We start from the raw sequence: 11,438 nt of genomic DNA, 5'->3' as shown, positions 1-11,438 counted from the left end.
GTTACTAACAGAACAAAGTCCTATTCTGGGGCCTGTCCCCTCCCCAGTGGCACATGGAGCCCTGGTCTGGCCTGGCCTCATCTCAGACCCCTGCTTAGGGCATAGAATGTGGCCAGGGCTGCCTCTTTCCTAGTTCAGCCCCTGCTGTTTCATTTCCTTGAAAGAATAAACTAGTTTGTTTCAAAAAAAAAAAAAAAAAAAAAAAAACATGATACTTCCCACACGACACTCCCTCCTCCTTCCATTCATATTTTTCTTTTAATTTTTACAATGACATATTTTCAATTTACTTTATAATCACAAGTTTAACCCTCCACCAAATAAAGAATTCAACAAGTATGTCAAGTAGTACAACTAGCAAAACCAGTGTTCCTCAAGAGTAGAGAAGGACTATAAACAATAATGAAATCTCACAATGTCAATTTCACTCATATATGTTACTTTTTTCTTTTTTTGTACTCTGTATATTTAGTTACCACAAAGCCCAGAAAATATATAATATCTGTCTTTTGGAGACTGGCTTATTTCACACAATAGTCTCTATTGTACCCATTTTGTCATGAAAGACAGGAGTCTGAAATCTGAACCACACATAGAATTACACAAAGCAAACCACTGTCCAAAGCCAACTGGATAGCACACACTTAGCAGTGTTAACACTGCCTCAGTAAATAAATGCAGCTAAAAAATGAGCTGGCATTTTCCAAGTGTTTCTAAATCACACTGAAAGCACAAAATTTGTGAGATGAGAACAAGGCGGCTGTGGTGGAGCACACTGTTGGTGCAGCAGGCTTTTCAGCCTCTAAAACCAATATATGCACTCCCTGCAGCATGGGGGCAAAGGCCCCACAGATATTACACCCTCTGCAGTCAGGCAACAAGCAAAGTCTCAGCAGACTACTCCCTCGAACTTCAGCCAGAACTGACAAGACAGAGTTTCAATTTAGGTCGAGACTTTGTGCTTTAGGACACACAAAAGTCCAGGGCCATGTAGATAGAACCTGCTATGAAAAGAAGCTTTCACAGAGTGACAAATCTTCAGAATACCCTGAAGATGTCCTGGGTCAAACGATCGCTCCAGCAAGTCAGCACCTTGGATTTCCCAGGTTGAGGGGGATTCCCATAATCTATGGGAAACACAGGAGAAAGGATGAAATGCAGGACAAGGGGCAGAGATTTGTAAGGCAAAAGTCACATATAGTCTCTTGTAACTTGCAGCTCATCATGGTAAACCTATGCCCACCTGTCCCATTCACTGTGTCATCAAACCAGAAAACAGCAGAAACATTATGTAGGAGCACTATAAAACCATGGCCGTTACTTACTAACAGGTAGGCCAAAGAATCAGAGACAGCAGCAAACAAGAAAAAAGCAGGAAGGGATGACACTGCACGTTACTATGCTAGAAGAGGGGCTGGCTCAGGTCTCCAGCCCACAAGGGTGGCCTGCAGTCTAATTCACTGCCGACCCAGCAAGACATGCTTCCTGCAGTTGTTCAACTCTTTCCTGTCTACTGGGCTTTGTAGAAGCGAAGCGCCGTTCTCTCACCTATTTATGCAGATGCTATGGGGTTTATTTGTTGACTCAGGAAATCTTAACCCCACTCCCCTACTCTACACAGTTCTTTCTGCCCTCCTTCCTTCCCCTCCTCCTCTATCCTTTCTCTTGAGTTTTGCAGTGTTAAAGATTATCCCATCTTCCTACAAACATCTCAGAAAGAAAACCAAGCCTAGCTTTTGTAATTTTTCATTACACTGCATCCTACTCTTTTTTTTTTTTTTAAATTACTTATTTATTTGAGAGGCAGAGCAACAAAGAGAGAGAAAGCAATCTTCCATCTGCTGGTACAGACATTAGCCAGGGTTGGGCCAGGCTAAGGTAAGGAACCTGCAGCTCCATCTGGGTCTTTCATGTGCACGGCAGGGACTCAGGCACTTAAGCCATCACCTGCTGCCTGCCAGGCTACACATGAGCAGGAAGCTGGATTGGAAGCAGATGAGCCAGACTTGAACCAGACACTCTGATATGGGTAGCAAGCATTCCAACCAGCTGCTTAACACTAGGCCACAATACCCGGCTCAGTCCCACCTTTAATCAAGCTGGAGCCTCTTTCTCACTCTCTACCACAAACTCCCTTTTCCTCTCTCTTGAGCTTATTAATTCATACACTGATTTCTTTTCAAAGAGAATTCGCGATGTGTATTTCATCACTTCAGCCCTCTTCAAATTAATCTCATTGCTGCAGGATGATTGCTTGCTTCACTCCAGAACATTCTTAAAACTATTAGATTAACCCCTGAAAAATACAGATTTATAAGGGAAATGCTGACAACTGGAATTAAAGTGAGGTGAACATGTCATTAAAATGTCTTCTGACAAAATACTAAAAGATATGCACACGCTATATTACAAAGTCAAATCAACCAAATCAAATGATATTGCTTCTGAGAGAGTCAAACCAAAATGCATGTATACCAAAAAAGCAAGCAGTGGGTTTGTATGACAAGGCTGGCCATTATCTCCATAGGAACAAGCTAGGAAACACAAGTACAAATGCAGAATCCAGTCTCCAGCACAAAATTCACTAGAATTTCTAATCTTGTCATAAGACCTTTAAGTAGGTCATAGCAAGCTCAGAAAATTTTGACAGCAAGAAAAGTGTGATGGGTGACAATGTGTACATCATCTTGGAGAAAAGTCAGTATTTTGTTATTCTGTCCAAACCACAGCTGCTTCAAAATTATGAAATGTTTAAGAAGAGAGTGCATACAAAATATCTACACTAACAGAGAAACTAAAAAACGTCCTTTATGATTTTCAACTAAAATATTTGACAACTAATTAGGCTTATTGTGCTGCTCATGTCAAGCAGGAAATCCTAAGCAAATGATTATAAACTCCAAATATCAGAATCCCAAAACAAATAAACTGATCAGATTCTTATTTTATTTGTTTAAACTCCAGAATACTTTTCAAAAATTTTATTTATTTGATTGAGAGACAAGAGAGAGAGAGACAGGCAAACCCTGGTTTACTCCCTGAATGCCCACAATGGCTGGGGCTAGACTGGACTGCAGCCTGGAGCTGGGAACTCAATCCAGGTCTTCCACATGGGTGACAAGAAGCCAAATACTTGAGCCATTGCTGCTTCTCAGGATTTGTACTAGCAAGAAGCTGGAATCAAGAGCTGTAGCTAGATAACCCAACTACTGTGACGGATGGTAGAGGCCCTGATTAAACTGTGTGTGTCTCTCTCTCTTTTTTTTTTTTTTTTTTTGACAGGCAGAGTGGACAGTGAGAGCGAGAGAGACAGAGAGAAAGGTCTTCCTTTGCTGTTGGTTCACCCTCCAATGGCCGCTGCGGCCAGCGCTCTGCGGCCAGCACACTACGCTGATCGGAAGCCAGGAGCCAGGTGCTTCTCCTGGTCTCCCATGGGGTGCAGGGCCCAAGCACTTGGGCCATCCTCCACTGCACTCTCGGGCCAAAGCAGAGAGCTGGCCTGGAAGAGGAGCAACCAGGACAGAATCCGGTGCCCCGACTGGGACTAGAACCCGGGGTGCTGGCGCCGCAAGGTGGAGGATTAGCCAATTGAGCTGCGGCGCCAGCCCTGATTAAACTGTTTTAAAAAATCTTTTGTATATCACTATACTATCCATGCTGTCCTTGGCTTCTACTCCTGGGCATTTGCTTTTTGTTTCAAAGGGGCCTTTTGGTGATGCTTGTTGTAAGGAAACAAAGGATCTGTCTTATTTTGGACTCCTTCCTTTCCAATATTGTGTTGCACGCAGGTTACTGTGTGTTCTGTGAATATCATATAAAACAGCAAGTGAGGCTGAAAGGCAGTCAAGATTTTACATTTCCAGCCATCCCACTGTAATCCTGTATTAGTTAATTTTATCACCTTATTTCCTGCCAAAGCCCCACATTTGCCTACAGAGGGGGTATATGAGGGGTCCATGCTGTGGCAGAGTAGGTTAAAGCCAGCAACCCATAGGGGTGCCAGTTCGAGTCCCAGCTGCTCCATTTCTGATCCAGCTTCCTGCTAATGTGCCTGGGAATGCAGCGGAGGATGTCCCAAGTCCTTGGGCACCTGCACCTATGTAGGAGACCTGGATAAAGCTCCTGCCTTTTGGTTTCAGATAAGCTTAGCTCCAGCCATTGAGGCCATTTGGGAAGCAAACTAGTGTATGCAAGACTTCTCTTGTCTCTACCTCTCTCTGTAACTCTTTCAAATAAATATAATAAATCTTTAAAAAAAAAAAAGAGGGAGGACGTGACATGAAAAGAAGCAGTGAAAACAAATATACTAGTTTTATTCATAGCCTCAAAGATGCTAATATGAGATGCTAATAGGGGAAATGTGGGTGAGGGGCATATGAGAACTCTTAGTATTACTACCACTCAATTTTTCTTTTGTAGAATTCAAACTGTGCTGAAATGTTTTTTAAAAAATTACTGCTCAAGTATCAGTTGGATAATTTCATCTAATATATATTTCACTTTCAGCAAGAAGAAAGCATTCAAATCTCTAAGGAAAAAGAAAAACCTTGTTTTAAAACATTCCCAAAGGAAAGGGTGTGGGGAGCAACTGGGAGCAACTCGGACTAGACTAAGTTACTGGAATTAAGACTTATTCTATGCATCTGCTCTCCCACAATATGGCACTGAGAAGGGAGAAACAGCTTCTACACAGCTGCCTCCAGTTCAACCAATAAACAGCAGGAGCTGCTCCTGATTGGAGGAGGGCAGCGTACTCGGCGTGTGGGTAGCAGAGTTGGGATTGGCGGAAGAGGACTAGAAGGGAGGAGAGAGACAGCATGCACCAGGAACATCTAAGGGGAACATCTACCTGAAGGAACACCTGTGCAGCCCCCGAGAGAGCCGGCCGGCGGTGTGCCGCTCCCCTGCGGAAGTGGGGAAGGTGGCAGGGGGAACCGCCCTTCCACGGAGGTGGAAGGGTCGGTAGCCAACCCGGGAAGAACCAGCAGCAAACCCGGGGAGGGCCGAGCAGACGAAAGAACAGCGCAGGGTCCTGTGTCGTTCCTCCATGAAGAGGGGGAGCGACAAAAGGGGAAAGGAGGTACCAAATCACTCAATTTGGCTAAAAAATGCAAATAAAATGAAACTCAAAAATCACATCTGACTTAAATCACTAAAGGCATGCATTTATTTTAGCAGCAATAAATCTGAGCAAGCAAACAATCCTGTAAGAGATAAGGTATATTTTAATTGTTTCCTGATTTTCATATTACACATGGAAAGCTCAATGTAAAGCACATAATCCCAAATTAAGTATAATATGCAGAAAGATACAACATAATTCAGAAAGAGGAAAACTCTCTTCACTATTCCAATTAGAAAAAATGGGCTGGGCCGGCGCTGTGGCTCACTAGGCTAATCCTCTGCCTTGCGGCGCCGGCACACCGGGTTCTAGTCCTGGTCGGGGCGCCGGATTCTGTCCGAGTTGCCCCTCTTCCAGGCCAGCTCTCTGCTGTGGCCCGGGAGTGCAGTGGAGGATGGCCCAAGTGCTTGGGCCCTGCACCCCATGGGAGACCAGGAGAAGTACCTGGCTCCTGCCATCGGATCAGCACGGTGTGCCGGCCGCAGCACGCCGGCCGCGGCGGCCATTGGAGGGTGAACCAACGGCAAAGGAAGACCTTTCTCTCTGTCTCTCTCTCTCTCACTGTCCACTCTGCCTGTCAAAAAATTAAAAAAAAAGAAAAAAGAAAAAATGGGCTAATGATTGCAAATATTAAAATGATAATTTCTCATTATTATCTGTTAAGTTTGAAGAAGAGAACAACAATACAGCATAAAACTTCAGACTTATCAGTGGATTTCTGAACACTCCCACACCACTTGACAACAGAATACAACCAAGCAAAAGTGCCCTCCAGAGAGGACATATACCCGGATGGTACACATGACATCCCGCTAACGAATTCAGTAATGTTGTCAAGCATGCCTTGCATTTCTGTAGAATCTATTTGCAATGATTTCTCACCTTCATTTAAACCTCAAATCTTACCCTCTTTTAGGCTGTACCACTGTTTTCCTGGCACAATCAGTTAAGACTAGGCTTATTGTTTCTGATTTTATGGGTTACAAGTGGCTGATTGACTTCCACGGTCACAAAATTATTAAAACAGTTCTGCTGGTCGGCGCCGCGGCTCAATAGGCTAATCCTCCACCTGCGGCGCCGGCACACCGGGTTCTAGTCCCGGTCGGGGCACCAGATTCTGTCCCAGTTGCTCCTCTTCCAGGTCAGCTCTCTGCTATGGCCAGGGAGTGCAGTGGAGGATGGCCCAAGTCCTTGAGCCCTGCACTTGCAAGGGAGACCAGGAGAAGCACCTGGTTCCTGGCTTCGGATCAGCGCGGTGCGCCAGCCGCATCGCGCTGGCCAAAGTGGCCATTGGGGAGTGAACAACAGCAAAGGAAGACCTTTCTCTGTCTCTGTCTCTTACTGTCCACTCTGCCTGTCAAAACAAACAAACAGACAAACAAACAAACATAAAACAGTTCTGCTAAGGACACAGATGCAGAGAAACAGCACAACTTTCCACTGTTGATACTCATTGCCCCAAACTAACATAGTCTTTGGAAATCTGAGCCACTAGTTCCCCCCAAGGGACCATAATCTTCTTTATTCATGAAAAAAAAAATTAGGTCTTAAGAGAACTAGTAAACTCAATGTAAAACTCACATCAGCATTAGGATTTCAGTGTTGAATGTATTGCTCAATCTGGAGCAATCCCTAGAAATAGGCATCCGAAATAACAGTATCTAAACTTACAAATCCTGCCAAAAGGCAATGCATTTTCTTTTCCTTTTTTTCTGTGAAGTACCAAGGTTTATTAGTTTCCATGTGTTTTCTGATATCATAAGTCAGTTGAAAATGATATAAGAGTATGCTAATAGTACATATATAGTATGATACTGCATGATATACTATTACAGTGACATAAATATGATTTTAAAACATAGCTTCTAGGAAAGATTTTAATTTTACCAAAGTTTGTTGTGATGCCTCATATTTTTCCTCTTCAATTTCAAGGCAGATATGTCTCAGGAGTCAATGTAAATAATTAGTTTTTTTATTTAAGGTAAACAAATTTCATATATACAGATTTAAGTACATAGTGGTCCTCCCCACCCTACCCTCTCTCCTCCCCATGCTCCTACCCTTCCTCCCCCTTCAACTCTTGGGAATGCATTTTTAATTCATGCGTGAATCTATTGCAGTTTTGATTGGGTTTTGGCTATTAGCTCTTTTTCAGCCTTTATTTTAATTTAAAGGGACTTGCATTTTCACTTGCACACATGTATAAACAAATGAAAGATGGTCATGTGTGTATTCAGTTGTAAGGATGTGAGGGAGACAGAGAGGATACACAAGCATAAACCATTTGACCAATGAGATAACAAAATTTTTATAATGAACTAGGTCACAATAGTGGAATCAAATGGGATCACTAAATAAAATTCCTCAAATGATCGATATCTTTTCAAATAAAAAGGAATTTTTTAAATTACCAGGAAAGAAAATTAACTTTTAGCATGCAAAAGACAGATGGAGAACTATGATTGTAAGGAACATAACTTCCAAAACAGACAACTACTTTCACTGAGCATGTCACATTACAGAGATAAGGACACAAAGACTAGATGATAGAACTAGAGACCAAAATAAGAGGACTATTGTAGAAATCAGGAAACTCATAGAAAATTAAACTATAGTATTATTCATTTAATAATATAATAAACTAGAAATAGCAAGATACAGAGTTGAAAATCTAATGAATGGTATAAAGGCTAGAAACAATCACAATGCAACGGGAAAAGACAAGCTAAAAGTAGAGAAAGTGATTCATGGAAAATCATTGACAATCAAATCGAAGTATATTGTTCTTGAAGGAAAACTCACAAAGAAGAAAAGGAGAAAAGGAGAAAAATATTCATATTCAAAAAACAGAATCACTACAGAGAATTACAACATACTATTAAAAAGCTCTTCAAAGGAAGAACTGAATCTGCAGATCAAAAGGACATTAGGGAATTACAATGGTAGGGAAAACTTATACACACTAATGGAGAAATCAATCTATAATGTGATTAAGTTATAGAACGTAAGAATAAAAATATTCAGGCATGGAGTAAACAAAGTAGTGCAAAACAAAGAGCAACAAAAATAAGCTGAGTACACACTTTTTACAATAATATGCAATATCAAAAGACAGTGAGGCTGTGCCTTTAAAAAGAAAAAAGTACGACCCAGGAATATTAAATTCAACTAACTTATGGTTTAAGTTTAAAAACAAAACACAGGCATTTGCAACCTTTTAAATATGCAGGAAATAGAGCATCCATGAGTCTTCCCTTAGAATAAATAAACCAAAAAAAGTACTTGACAATGAAATCTGAGTAAACAAGAGATGAATCAAAATAAATAACTCAGACATGGAAAAACTGTGGCAAAAGGATCCATGGTGAGCACAGAATCTATTTAAATACAGAACTAAGACTAAACAACTGGGGGATTATGATTGCAGAGCAGAGAATGAATGCCACAAAACCTGAAAAAAGGAAAAACGAATACACATAAATTGAAGGGGGCTAGGAGGAAGTACAAGAGTGTTAACTTCCTCTCGTCTTGTAGCAGGGAGACAACACGTAATATCTAAAATGTCTACATTTAATGTGTGGCCAACTTTTTATACTGAAGTATAATTATATACAATAAAGCACACAAATCTTGCATTTCTATATGCTCTTTAAGCAATATCCCAGTTTTCATCCCAAACACTGTGATCACATCTCAAAAATATCCTCTTGCCCATTTCCAATCTTCTTCCTCATAGGCAACCACTGTTCTGACTTCTATTGGTACACAGATGTTGCCTATTCTTGATGCTGTAAGTGGACTTATACAATACTCTTTTGTGCCTTACTTTCTTTCCTTTTTTTTAAGGTTTTATTTATTTATTTGAGAGAGAGAGAGTTACAGTCAGTGAGAGGGAGAGACAGGTCTTCTTTCTGTTGGTTCACTTCCCACGTGGCCACAATGGCTGGAGCTATGCGGACCGAAAGTCAGAAGCCAGGTGCCTCCTCCTGGTCTCCCATATGGGTGCAGGGAACCAAGCACTTGGGCCATCCCCCACTGCTTTCCCAGGCCACAGTAGAGAGCTGGGTTGGAAGAGGAGCAGCTGGGACTAGAACCAGCGCCAATATGGGATGCCAGCGCCGCAGGCGGAGGATTAACCTACTGCACTACTGCGCCGGCTGAGTGTGCCTTGCTTTCTTTTGGCCAACAAAAATGATGTGAAATTGGTCCATGCTGTTACATATATTAACAAACCCTTTTTAAACTGCAATATATTATTCTGCTACATACCTTTTGCGAGAGTTTATTTATGGAAATTATTTCTAAGTGTTTTAATTAGGAATAAATCTCGAGTAAATATTCTTACACAAATCTTTCTGTGAATATGAGTTATCATTTCTACATGTAAACACTAATAGACTTACTGGATCATAAGATAGGGGTACATTTAACTTGTAAGAGATATTTTCCAGGCCAGCGCCGCAGCTCAATAGGTTAATCCTCTGCCTAGTGGCGCCGGCACACTGGGTTCTAGTCCCGGTCAGGGCGCCGGATTCTGTCCCGGTTGCCCCTCTTCCAGGCCAGCTCTCTGCTATGGCTCGGGAGTGCAGTGGAGGATGGCCCAAGTGCTTGGGCCCTGTACCCCATGGGAGACCAGGAGTAGCACCTGGCTCCTGCCTTTGGATCAGCGTGGTGCGCCGGCCGCAACACGCTGGCCGCGGCAGCCATTGGAAGGTGAACCAACGGCAAAAGGAAGACCTTTCTCTCTGTCTCTCTCTCTCTCTCTCTCACTGTCCACTCTGCCTGTTAAAAAAAAAAAAAAAGATATTTTCCCATTGGGTTAGTATCATGTCACTTCCCTGCCAAAAGTGCAAGAGAGTTCTACCTGTACCACGTGCTTAATTAACATTATATTTACAGTTTTGTTCATTTCAGCAATTCTAATGGTTGTGTAGCTCTAACCTCCTAACAGTTCTCAACTCTTCCCCTTACCTTACCTTGGAGAAATTATTTCAGAAACTAAGATCTTTATGATGGAAATCTGTCAGTAGTTCAAAAGTCCCTCCAGTTTCATTTTATTAAATGTAATGCTTTAATTTTTAAAATATCATGTATACCATGTATACACAGCTATAAAATTATTCATGCATGTCTACCTGTCCATTAATCTACCCTTCTCTCTCCCTATATATATGAAGAAAATGACATTCCCCAGTTGATAGCATTTTGTCTCTGGCACTAAGACTTGGAGGTGATTTATAATAGTCTTCTATTTTTCTGTGTTCCTTGGATTTTATAAATCATCATGTCTTGGATTTTACAAAAACTTAAAGCCATTATTTGCTGTTTCATAGGACGGAAGCCATGAAGCCATATAAACACATACAGAGGAAAAACATGAAGATGAGATCAAAGGGCTCTTGAAAAATTAATTATCAGGCGTATCATATTGATAGCTGATCTCTATTTTGGGGACTTTTTGATGCTTCAAAAACTTTGTAGGGAAGAGGGGTAGGAGAGGCGGAGTGGTGATGAATACTAATGTCACCCTGCCCATAACTGCATGAGGACGGAAGATCAATATGGCAAGCGAGCGTGTCGTCTGAAGGCAGCAGTGTTGTCACCCCCATGCCATCACTGCCCGAGAGCTTCTCTTGCGCACAGGTCAGGCTACCACCTCCACTGGCATCCAGCATGTGTCTTGAAAACCAGTAACAAGAACCACTTTGCTCTTCCAAGTGGCCAAAGCAACAACATCATACAACCTAAGCAGAAGCTACACAATCCCCAACCAGAGAACCAATCCCTGGATTTATGGAAAGGGTATAACCTCTGTAGCTGCTAGAGCTGATTTAATTCCCTGATCCTTAGTCATCAACTCAAAAGCTTTGTGGCTATACACAAGATCATGGCTATGGCAATTCATTATGAACTTTTAAAAAACCCAGCATGTTAGACCAATGTCATTAACTTCTCAGTCTAAGGAATGGTACATGCCTGCAAGGTCACCAGCATGAAGGTGGTCCAGTTCATTCTAGCTCCTTCTTTGCTTCTGAGAGATAACTGAGTCTTCCAGGTACAAAGTAAACAACAGGAAAAGGCAGACCAGAGAGGCTGAGTTCACATTCTTATACCCTGATATGATATATTATAATGTTTCATATTTTCATTTCCACCATCCTCTAGAATCATCATTCATATTTAACATATACACTTCAACTACAGTCCATGCTTTATATAAGTGATATGGAAATCGTCTCCATCTCTTACATTATTATTTCAATGTACAGATATTTACTGTTTACCTACAGAGAAAAAGACCTTGCAACAATCCTGC

At 41.7% G+C, this 11,438-nt stretch overlaps 1 protein-coding gene across 7 annotated transcripts in view; it reads right to left on the bottom strand.

Annotated features, from left to right (window-relative positions):
* DOCK4 (dedicator of cytokinesis 4) overlaps nt 1-11,438 on the bottom strand; it is a 520,558-nt gene that overhangs the window by 328,952 nt on the left and 180,168 nt on the right. The window lies entirely within an intron of this gene.

This window comes from Oryctolagus cuniculus, chromosome 3 (assembly GCF_964237555.1).
Source record: "Oryctolagus cuniculus chromosome 3, mOryCun1.1, whole genome shotgun sequence".
In the NCBI taxonomy this organism is placed as follows: domain Eukaryota; kingdom Metazoa; phylum Chordata; class Mammalia; order Lagomorpha; family Leporidae; genus Oryctolagus; species Oryctolagus cuniculus.
Note: the sequence above shows the minus strand (reverse complement) of the source record. Positions and strands in the feature narration are given on the sequence as shown.